The sequence below is a fragment of the Megalopta genalis genome, unplaced genomic scaffold (assembly GCF_051020955.1).
Source record: "Megalopta genalis isolate 19385.01 unplaced genomic scaffold, iyMegGena1_principal scaffold0038, whole genome shotgun sequence".
In the NCBI taxonomy this organism is placed as follows: domain Eukaryota; kingdom Metazoa; phylum Arthropoda; class Insecta; order Hymenoptera; family Halictidae; genus Megalopta; species Megalopta genalis.
In genome coordinates this window covers 77358-90358 of record NW_027476107.1, presented here as the reverse complement: position 1 = coordinate 90358, position 13001 = coordinate 77358, and the positions used below count along the sequence as shown (strand labels likewise).

The 13001-nt window shown below is 35.2% G+C and overlaps 1 long non-coding RNA gene across 1 annotated transcript; it reads right to left on the bottom strand.

Annotated features, from left to right (window-relative positions):
• Positions 1-2827: 2827 nt before the first annotated feature.
• Positions 2828-12728, bottom strand: LOC143261158 (uncharacterized). Its single transcript, XR_013035376.1, has 2 exons — positions 12429-12728; positions 2828-7677 (listed from the first exon to the last, which is right to left on the bottom strand). It is a non-coding gene; the product is annotated as an uncharacterized LOC143261158 (long non-coding RNA).
• Between the last annotated feature and the right edge of the window lie 273 nt (positions 12729-13001).

Here is a 13001-nt window from a genome sequence, read left to right as displayed (position 1 = left end):
AACCAGTCTTCGAGATATCTGCTGAACACTGCCGTGAATCTTGGCATGAAAACTGCATCACTCAATCTCCATATTGATCCAATCGGTTTTTGCTGACGATTAAAGCCGTAAATCTTCAAGCAAACAAATTCCTGCTTTCTATATTTCCACTTGAATGTTTAGTAGGAATCGTGCAATCTTGGTATTTTTCACTATGTGATTAATATTTGTTGCCGGTTTATTGAGAATGTATCCACTGCAGGTTACATTTCTGGTTATGTATATCACACTATTTGAAATTTTGGAACCAAATTTCGAAATACTTTGGAAATTGAGGTTGATAGTTGTGACCATGCTTTGTGAAAATGGCTATATTTACCTATAATTAATATCGAAAGATATGAGATAATTAATAGCCCAGCCATAGTTGTCTTCGACTACTGAAACCAAGCTGCAGTAGTATCATTAATGCATTTCGAATAATTTGGTTTCGATGAATAACATAAGAGTGGGTGTTGTACTGCTTTTCTTCCTCCATATATTATAACCATTATAGAAACACATTTAGTTATTTCGGGCGCGTAGAGTACAAGAAATGTCCTGCAAACTACCAAGAATTCACAGCTCTGCAGTAATAAAAAATGGAGTATTCTCAATCTGAATGTTCCATTTAATGCAACTCTTCATTTGTGGTGAAATTAGATGTTGGCGATTCCGTTGCTGATTCCGAATATTGGAAATTTGTCAAGCAACAACCCGACCCAACTATAAATTTTCCAATACAGATCCAGTGCACTGAAGAAAATAGCCCCGTGTGTCTAAAATCAAATCGATCAATTTTAAATCGCCAGTCGATTACCTCCTCTTTACTGGTATCACTTGGATCGATGCATAAGAATTCTAGCGCGACCATTATTTATTTTCCGTCGTTTCCCATACAACGTTGTTCGTTAGGACATTGCCCTCGTGCACTGTAACGAACATTCAGTGCTGCTTAGTTTTCAATATTCACAACGAAATAAATAGGCCCTCACACCGCGACCGTGGCTAGTTTTCATTTGTCATCTCAGTTATCAGCTACTGTTACGTAGATACATATAGTTACGCTTGAAATTCTTCTCTGCTCTTGAGCGCGCAATTCACATTACGCTTGTAATACTTTTGCGCTTGCAGCCTAGCTTCGCTACAATCGATTGCGCTTGCAAATTTCGATACAGCTTTATAGCCATAAATTGATCGCTTAATCGTATCATTCATGACCTTCACGACACATCATCACATTTCATCATAACCTCCTCTGTACGAATCTTATTGGTTAAAACATATTTAGCGTTATTACACCAGCGTTTTTTACCATACAGTCCACTATCCAATTCATCCTTCCAATCCTTCCTCCAATTCATCCTTCCCAACGAAAAGATACATTTGCAACATATTTGGAAATTTGAGAAGAATAACAAACTAGTAATTTTGGAAATTGTCGAACATTTAACTTATTTCTGCACTTTATGAGCCTTCCCGGGTACTACATATTTCCAAAACTTCATCCTCCGGTTACGTAAATACATACAACTGTGAGATGTAGATGGTTCATTCTATTATATAATATTTCACATAAAACATTATGATTCAGATTCTGATAATACTCTACATTGATGTTTAAACCCACGATTTAAAAAAGTGATGAAAAAAGTGATGTCAATTTTGCAGGTTGTCTTCGCTATAGTAAGCATGAAAGTAGTATAATAATACTTTACTATCCACACTTTAATTATGCATGATTCGTACTCAAGCCGCTATATGCACTATTCAGATTTGACGAGGAGATGACTATAAACAGTGCGGGCATGTTCGTCGCAAAAGTCTTCTCGTTAGCTTTAAACTATACGATAGTAGGAGTTATGAATTGTACATTAAACTTAATATAACAATTTGCGTTCAAATTTTTTCGAGCAAACTTATTATCATACAAACAAATACACTATATGTTACCGTGTTCGTTTGAACAGTTCAAACATATATATGTATAATTCTTATAGTTCAATACTGTGCATAGTACAAACAGAATTAAGTCTCATTACGAATTGATAGAATTAAGAATTAACTTTCCTACCTCGAGTATAATGATATAAAAAAATGATCACGTTTTCAGCTGGCATTTATGCATTACTATCCTACAAATGTAAGTTTCATAAATAACGCTAAATATTTATTACTAAAAATAAGATCAAATTAAATAAAACTAATGAAAACAAACACTATGTGGCATTACAACATAGTATAATATAAAGAGTATTTTCCCGAAACTACAGAGATTTAAATTATTATATTATCATTAAAAAGAATTTTCTCAGCTACTTTTAAAGTACACCTATGAGATTTATTATCTGTACAACATTATTGAAAATACCAAAATTATGAAATCCTTTTTCGAAAATCATCGGTTAGTGTGAAATTGGTTTAGTCAAGTGTATATAAACCAGTGTATTACAAAAGATGAAAAGTAACATTCTCTATTATTCCGAAAATGTCTAGTCATATAAGTCAACATAATAAAAAACATGGAGAATACTTAGGCGTGTTTCGTCCAAATTTTAATAGGAGTTTGTAGACAAATGTTTTATTTTATTTTCTTCTCATAGTTACTCTGGGGTTTTAATAATGTCAAGTAGAAAGTTGATTGAAGTCATAGAAAATGTTCACTGGAAGTGTGACATACGAAGAACATTCCTGGCATATTTTTCATAGCTTATCTTCCACATACTTTAAATTCGCTCAAGAATAATTATTCTGCCACAGGAAAAAAACGTCGAACATAACGTCGAAAACGTGGGAATTTAAGACAGCGTTAAATTCATTTAAGTCATCCACAACCCACACTCTCAATGAGAGCCAAACGTCCAAATAGCGAAATAACCAAATCGACGACCCAAGCATCTTTTGCAAACGCAATTCAATAGATGAAACTGTGATAACAGCGAAGCCAAGATTAGAAGAAACAATGATGCAAACTCCACTCATCTACAATCTCCCAGGAGCCTCATCTACGCCATTACATCTACCAATAATCTCACTTGCCAAGATCAGTGAACCAAGTATAACTTAGTCTATACCTGATTACGAATCTAAATCCCAGGAGAACAGCAGTTCAACTGATGGAGACGAACCAGATATTAGCCCAGTTTTGCCACAACCTACGAACACGGATAACATTGTCACACCAGTAGATGAAATTCGATGAAAATTAATAGAAGAAGCTCGCAGTAGATTAATCGCAGGTCACAAGGGTGTAACGGAAACCTTAAATCAATTAACCCTTTCGGTACTACCGCCGCCTATTGGCGGCATCCACGGAAAGTTATGTGGGCACTTTATGTGGGCACCGTTAACAGCACCAACGGAAAGTTATGTGGGTATGATTACTCTCTATAGTACACATTACTTTACTATTCTGTGTTTAAAATTCCCGGCTGTTCTAATCGTTCCATTATAATATATAATTAGTAACAGTCAACAGCGTGCCTTAATTATATATGTTTTGTAATATATAGATAAGCTACGAAAAACAAATTGGAATGTTTGCTTATATCGTTAATTTTTTTAATGTATAACTTACAATTTGAATTTAGTTCCCTTCAGGATGAGTGTAAAACGCTTGAAAGGAGAACAATGGATAAAGGGAATCATTGATTCCAAAAGAGATTCTGATGAAGAAAATCAATATAATTTAGCATTTCGCAAAAGGAGGAACAATCGAGCACGTGTACTTAGCACCTCGGTATCTGAAGAAGCAGTAGAGCCTGAAGTACGAATTGATACTCCTTCTAGCATCAAATGGACATCAAAGAAGCTTAGTCCAAAAATTCATGATTTTACGCCACATCATTCGGGAGTAGTAGGGAACAATTTAAATCGTTCGTCGAGAATTTTGGACTACTTCAGACTGCTTTTTTCTAAAGATTTAGTTAAATTGATTGTGCAAAAAACAAACTATTACCGGTGTCGACAGCTCAAAAGAGATCACTTGAACGCTTCAGAAGGGATGGAAGTGGATGAATTATATTGTTTTATTGCTGTGTCGTTATTAATGACGCGAACCAAAAAGCTATCCTTAAATGAAAATTGGTCTAAAGATAAGTTTCTCCGAAGCGATATTTTCAGTAAAATTATGAGTAGAGATCGCTACTTTTCATTATTGAAAATGTTGCATTTTACGGACATAGTCGGCCACACTGCCGATCGTTTACACAAAATAAATGAAGTAGTGGAAATGCTACGAACATCTTTTTATCAATGCATTTCAGCCATACCAGCGGTTATGTATAGACGAAAGTCTACTCCTCTACAAAGGCCGTCTCTCGTTTAAACAATATATTCCCTCGAAGAGGAGTAGGTTTGGCATAAAATCATTCCTACTTTGTGACTGCAAGACGGGTTATATCCAAGATATAATCATTTATTGTGGGGCTAGTGCTACTGTAGCTACCGAATATCAATATATTGGAAAGCCAGGGAACATTGTAATGTCGCTTTTGCAACCTTTTCTGAACAAAGGCCATTGGGTTGGCAACTAAGACTATTGGGTTGGCAACTAAGTAATTGCGGATTTCACTCATAGATGGCTTCAGTTGAATTTTTAGGTTTGCAGACGTAGTACAAATGTAAAACACATTTTGTTATTTGATAGTTGGCAATTCAGCTGTCAATCAGTAAAAAAAGTTTTTTGATCGGTTGCGTAGTTTTCGTTTGGCGTTCGTTGAAAAATGGAAAATGAAAAGGAACATTTTCGTCATATTTTGCTTTTTTATTTCCGCAAAGGAAAAACCGCATCGCAAGCTCATAAAAAGTTATGTGCTGTTTATGGTGACGAAGCCTTAAAAGAACGGCAGTGTCAAAATTGGTTTGCCAAATTTCGTTCTGGTGATTTTTCACTCAAAGATGAAAAGCGCTCTGGTCGTCCAGTTGAAGTTGATGACGCCCTAATCAAAGCAATAATCGATTCGGATCGTCACAGTACAACACGTGAGATTGCAGAGAAGCTTCATGTATCACATACATGCATTGAAAATCACTTAAAACAACTTGGTTATGTTCAAAAACTCGATAGATGGGTTCCTCACGAACTGAAAGAAACGCATTTAACGCAACGCATTAACAGCTGCGATTTGCTAAAGAAACGTAATGAAAATGATCCATTTTTAAAACGACTGATAACTGGCGATGAAAAATGGGTTGTTTACAACAATATCAAGCGGAAAAGATCGTGGAGCAGGCCAGGTGAACCAACTCAAACAACATCAAAAGCTGATATTCATCAAAAGAAGGTTTTGTTATCAGTTTGGTGGGATTACAAAGGAATTGTCTACTTTGAACTCTTACCACCCAACCGAACGATCAATTCTGATATCTACATTGAACAACTAACGAAATTAAACAATGCAGTTGAAGAAAAGCGGCCCGAATTGACAAATCGAAAAAGTATTGTATTCCATCATGACAATGCAAGGCCACACACATCTTTGGCCACTCGGCAAAAATTATTGGAGCTTGGTTGGGATGTTTTGCCACATCCACCATATAGTCCTGACCTTGCACCATCTGATTACTTTTTGTTTCGATCTTTACAAAACTCCTTGAATGGTAAAAATTTCAATAATGATGATGATGTCAAATCGTACCTGATTCAGTTTTTTGCTAATGAAAACCACAAGTTTTATGAACGTGGGATTATGATGCTGCCTGAAAGATGGCAAAAGGTCATTGATCAAAATGGGCAATACATTACAGAATAAAGTTATTTAGTTCCATGAAAAAATTGTCTTTGATTTTCTAAAAAAAATCCGCAATTACTTAGTTGCCAACCCAATATTTATCTGGATAACTGGTTTTCCAGTCCCATATTGTTCAACCTACCCCACGAAAAAAGTACGAACGCTTGTGGCACTGTGCAAAGAAGACGGAAAGAGATGCTTAAAATAACTGCTAAATTGAAAAAAGAAGAGGCAGTGTTCCGCTCATCTGAAAATCTGTTTGCAATGAAAATGGTTTGATAGAAAGAAATTTTATATGCTTTTCACACTATCCATACCTCAGAATTTGCAGAAGTACCTAAGAAGTCAAGAAAAAATGAAATTATTCTGAAGCCCAAATGCGTAATAGATTATAACTCTTCAATGGGTACAATCGATAAATCAGATATGGTGATAATTACTATCGATGCAACTCGCGCAAAAGTTTAAAGTGGTATCGCAAATACTTTTTCCACTTGATCGACATTTGCGCGTGAAACGCATACTGCCTATATAAGCACACCACAAAAAAACAAATCCCAATGGCGAAATTTCACCTTCAGTTGATTAAGGAAATATTAGAAAAATAACACAAGAATCATGAATATCATCGGTGCAGCAAGTCAGGAAGTAATTATCCCACAAGGCTCACAGGGGGACATTTTCCTTCGATATATCAGTCGGGGAAAAAAGATCGAAAACGAAGATGTGTTGTATGTGCGGCTGGTGGTGTGAGACGTGAATCCAAGTATCAGTGCGAACAATGTAATGTGGGCTTGCGCGTTTCCCCTTGTTTCGAAAACTATCACACCAAGTTACACTATTAGTTTTGTCGTTGATTATATTTCACTATTAGTTTTATTATTTATTATGTTACACTATTAATTTTGTTATTTATTTTAATTTTGTAATATTGGACCATGTTATTTATATCAATGCCATTTACTTTAATTAATGTACTGTAAAGAAAAAGATATGATTTTAAAACGTTAAGCGCCATGCCTGTTTTGTCTGTCCTTCCGTCTGATCCGCGAGATAAGATACCGTCGAAATCGGTTTTCTGCCGAGGATTGGTTTAGGTTACGACAAAGCAGTATAAACATTTTAGAAATGTTTTTCAAACACGTTAAATTCCGCGTCAGTCACCGATGTCGCGGTCCGAATGAAAAGTTTAGTGTCAATCACGCTCGAGATTTCTATGAATGCCGCAAAACATGTTTTCGCGGTTTACGCTGTCGGACAGTGCAACCACTCTTGCGAAAAACTTCCTCGTTCCACGAATGTATAACCGCGGCCAGGTCCTCCGTACCGAAAGGGTTAAAAGAAAAATATCACTGCCCCGAAATGAGAAAAGATTCACAAGAACTCATTCGTTCACTTATCAGAACAAAACCCGTCAACCCGTGATTATTACGGACACGTCTCTGGAACCTTTTGACGAACTTGCCATCGACACATTTGGACTACTTCCAAAAACAATCAATGGAAATCGCTACATTTTAACTATGCGAGACAATTTAAAAAAGTATTGGTTAGCAGTTGCTTTATCAGATATTAAAGCCATGATAATAGCTGACGCGTCCGCGAGTCATTTCATTGCAATACGTGAGACACCAAAATCCATTTCGATAGATGAAAACACTAGTTTCTTGGGAAACTAATGCTACATGTTGCCGAGATGGATCGTTAAAAAGGAGCCATATATTGTATTAACAGAACATCTAAAACAATACATCGAGTCATATGAAGAATGGGACCTCTACTTACCATTTGCCATGATTTCATATAAATACCTCCGTCCACGAAGCTACGAATTTCACACCCCACGAATTAATCTTCGGGAATTACGATAAGTGAGCTAATCCGACATAACTTATGGTGGGGTAATACGTCCATGTGTAAAAAGAACCTGAAACAAGTAAATTCGATCCACGTTACATCGGGCCATACGAGATAGTAGATGTCGGATATAAATAATGCAATTTTAAAAACAGATGCGACCGGACACCTAATCGCGAAACATCAGGATAAATTAAAACACTCCTTCGTCTTCGATAGTTCGTCCGACACAAATTAAAAATTGGAATCACTTTCAGGATGAAGTAAATCCCGCTGATTATCCAGAGGTGCACGAGGATCTCTTAATATGCTAATGTATAAGGAAAATGCAACTCGTGTTTGAAGCTGAAGAATACAAATTGTGTGAAAAATGTTGGTCTCGAGTGGCAGCAGAAGAAAGAGAATTATTTCCTGAAGGCTGCTGGCATACCATCGCAGGAAACCACAGAAGTGAGGCAGATTGTCATTGTGAAGGATATGGTTCTGTAATCCTGGAAACATCAAACGCTAGTCGATGCCGAGAATGCATCGAAGAATACATATTTCGAAATGTAACTGGAGACATTACAGTAATTAAAACATGGCAAGGCCATTGATGTGGTTACTCAGTGGTAGCATCATGACCGTTGACAGCAACACACGCACATATATACTGCAAATAATTAATTTATACAAGCAGGAGAGTCATCGGATGAGAGCATTAATACTTTTGAAGAAATACTTCAATGTAGCAAGGAAAAAAATGTAGACCTTATATTTCATTGTGGAGATTTATTTCACGATGCGAAACCAACAACTTCTGATGAATTAAAATGTATGGAATTGTTAAATAAATACTATATGGGTCCCAGGTTAGCAAGATATGATAATATCAATATAAGATGGTATTTGAAGTACGACAAATATTAATGATTGTCTTTTCATCAGAGCAATTAACATCCAATTTTTGAGCGAGCCAGAATTAACATTCCCACACTGTACTTTTAAAACTGTAAATTTTTAGGATCCAAATTTTAATATTGACATGCTAATATTTTCCATTCACGGGAAAAATGACCATCCAAGTAAGAAATATAATATCAATAGTTTAAGTACAGTGATTTTTCAACATTGATTCAGCCATTAGTAATTATAATCAAAATTATAGGTTGTGGAATAAATGGGCCAAATGGACTTGTTGTCTGTGTCTGGTTTCATAAATTATTTTGGAAAATGGACAGCCACCCCTAAAATGATCATTCCTCCACTGATGATAAAAATGAGTAATACCCATGTTGCAATTTTTGGTTTAAGCTGCATGAACGATGATAAATTAATACGGATGTTGAACGATTTTAAGGTGAACTTATGAGATCCATATATGTATTGAGAGGTCTTTCCATTTTTTTTTATTGCACATGATTTTCATTCATAGGTGAAATGCTTTAATTTGTTTGTTTTACATAAAAAACGTGCACCATATCTTAAACGTGGATATACTTCGGAAGCCCACCTTCCCTCTTTTGTTGACTTTGTCGTGTGGGGAGGGGAACAGGAATGTTGTATCACACACGTGTTTAACTCTAAAAGACAATACTACATTTCTCAAACAGGTATATTTTTAGATTTATTTATTAATTATGATGCATGAAAAATAAGAAACTACTGCTTAAGAAACGCACTTACAGATTGTGATTTCTTTATGCGAAGGCGAATCAAAGGCCAAACACATTGTCATACTTAGCGTAAACGGTAATAAGTTTAAGTTGAAGAAATTGAAATTAAAAACCGTTAGACCATTTGTGTTTGACACTCTGGTCCTTAATGATACAAATATAAAAAGTAACAATGATAGATTGCTATCAGAATCAGTTTTTAATATCGTCGACCGACGCATAGAAAATGAATTGATTCCTAGTACCGCGGAACAATTGTCAAATCATCCGAAGCAACCGGTCTTGCCGTATATTCGATTGAAAGTAATTTACTTGAAAGATAAAGAACGGTTCGATTCGACCAGGTAAGATTCTATTAGTATATTAACGAATACAAGTAATAAATGGAAATAAATAATATGTGTATTTTAGATTGGCACAGAAATATTGTGATAAAGTTGCTAATTCTCACGAATTAATTGTATTCTGTAAAACAAGAAGTTCCGATAAGTACTCCAGGATACGACTGACATTATGAGCTATACTGAGGTAAACAAAAATTGCGATATTCTACAAGGTGCTCGAAGGTAAAATTTGTGTTTGGTTTTTTAATTAGGAGAATTAAGGTTTTGTGGAAACCACATACAAGCAAAACTAAAAGGACACCAGTTTGGTTGAAAATAAAAACCTATGAACAATACTAACAGTGAATGATCTAAATAAAGCATTAGGTAAATTTGTTAACAAAAATAACACTAACACTTTTAATAACCTATAGAGGTCAAGCATATACAATGTAATATTTCAAAATATTGATTTGCCATTATAAGCTCGATTGTATTGTTACAATTAATTCTTTACATATAGTCGTGAAATAAAAGAACTTGTGCTATGTTTGGAAACTACTGAAACAACTGCAGATATTGGAAATATCAGGAAAGAAATTAAAAATTATTGTGATAAGAGAAAGGAGGAAGCACAAAAAGAAAAGACAGAAGTATATGTATACTTGCAAACAAACTCATTTAAAAATGATAATATACTATCAGATTTGACAGATTGGATAATCGCATGCTATTTTATAGATGCAAACATTATTTGCTAATAGACCGGTAAAACCCTTCAATAATGACGAGATAATAGTTATTGTCAGTAGTAGTAACGATGAAGAAGAAGCGGAAAAAACAGATAAAGTTAATGGCAGTGGAGCATGTAACAAAAGCAAAGAAACCGATAAAAATAATGAAAATCATAAAAGTTCTGTTGGTATAACATCTGAGAGGTAATTTACTTCAACTCAAAAACAGACAACAGCACAGGTACATCATCGAACTCTATTAAACGATTCATAGTTTATATGCATAGGTCTTTGATTTACTATTAACCATGACATTTTATCATTTGCTACAGGATGAAGCATTGGGCGGTGATGTAATAAGGAAAATAAATTGAGGAAATTCCTACGCAATTTCGATTCCAATTTAGATTAGTTTGTCCAGGTCCGAATCCTTGTTTATACACTACTCGTAAAACATTATATTAAACAAATACTTTTCATTAAATCTTGAAATATTTGATGATATATAATATATATTATATATAATTCGGACATTCAAGTTGCAACAAAAAAAAATACATACAATAAACAAATCTTAAAATCGTATAAAATAGAGATTTAGAAACGACATCAATCTTAAATAAATACTAATGATAGAACAACTAGTACAAGAACTAGTAAAACACCGTTTATCTGGACTGTGTTTATCCAACATAGTAACCCGTTACCAACATTTGGATGTCAGGAACGATGCTCCTCTTATCCAACTCCAGTCTACGCGACATACCCATTATACAACACACTGTTTTTGTTTCTTAGTTAGAAATTCTAGCATAGTCTTCCTGCATAGAATGTAAGATAAGTAACGATTTAATTCAGTTACTTGTATGTATGTGATTCGTCCAGAAAATATATTCTCATTACGTCTTCACACAAATCAAACGAAAAGAGAAAAAGAGTGGTGCTTTGTATTGAAGAAAAATTTGAAATTAATAGACGCTTCAGAAACAATTAATCTCTTGTCTCGTAAATATAACATTGGTAGATTTACTGTATATATCATAAAAAAATTATAAAGATAACATATTAAAATGCAAAGAAGATGATGCAGCAAACACGAATAGAGGAATAAAAATGAATAACAGCTTCTAAAAGTCGGTGAAAGTAATTCATCTTTGCATGAAAGATCAGATAGCGAACAAACCGTAATCACAAAGTTATATATATAATGTTGCAAGGTGCATTTCACACTGCGTAGAGTGCGATGTAGAAAATGTGATTAAAAATGAAGGAAATGATAAAGGATTTCATATTCTTAACGACAATAAAATAATATCTCAAGTTATAGAGGATCAATCTGAAGTGAATGTATAATCAGGTACGCTATACAGTATGTTATACAATACTTACATTAAACAACTTAAGAAACAGTTTCAGATATCTAGAAATAAAGAAATAAATACAAGACATGCCCATAAAGCGACATTTTATTAGAAAATAAGCTTACATATTGCAAAGAAAATATATTAGGAATTGTAGATCTCGATAAGTTACATGCATGCTGAAAATTTCATCGAAATCAGTTAACGCAAGGTCATAGTTACGAGCATTAAACAAATTTTAAAACAGCAACTTTCTCACAATTATTGGACAGAAATATTAAAAATCAGGACAAAACTGCGATTTTTGCGATCTTTAATTGTTTACCGCTTATACCAAAGTCAACCGATTCCGCTGAAATTTTCAACATGCATATAAATTACCGAGATCTATGAAATGCATTTCTTAAATCTTCGTTATATATATTTCGTCATATATTATTTTCTTTAATCATTCTAAGCAATAACAAAATTCAAGTTGTTCAGTCCAGTTCTAAGCAAGTTATGGCGTTTTAAAAGTTGTCCGAATATTAATATAAATAAATATGGCCGCGACGCCATATATCCGCAAGAACCGATTGCCCACGTGGAAGACACGTGCTTCCAGTTTCGCAAGCTTTCTCAAGACGCCATATGCGTAACGCACGTGGCGTGTAATAATTCGCACTGGCGAATAATTAGCCCAGCCGAGAGAAGATGTCCGAGCCATCGAAATGTAAATGAAGAAATTCGTACTGATAATGAGACTTACCGAAAAACCGATCAGAAATTCCCAGTTACGAATGCGGATCCTGGCCGGTCACTAGTCTTGACATATCTTTGGAACGGTCGCTGCCAGTTGTTGCCAGCACTGTCCTTTATTATTTCGCCTGCTGCCCTATGGTCTTTAGCGGCTATCTTCCTTCATTTCGTATGAATTAATCTCGGCTCGAATTGTCACAGTTACACTTATTTCTTCCAAACACCCAACGCTACGGTCTACGCGACAGTGATCCTCGTTCTCGGCAGATCGCTTCCTCAGCCAGAAACGAGGCATTCCCCACTCCCCAGACTCACGGCTCGGCACGACGCACAAACCCTACGCGCACTCGCCGTTGCTCAGGGCCGGCACCATTCGACTCAGCCCACGCTCCGAGCGTCCTAGATCTCGCGGCATAATTCAGTGACTGTAGAAAATACCGCAACATGTTACAATTTCAAGAAATTTCAGTTTATGCAAATACGATAAGCTCAATAAATGGAAAACCAAGAAAGGAATTGGTGGCCAGAACTTTAAAGGACAAACATCTCGAAAGTGAAAACATGTGACATGCAGTGTTTTTTC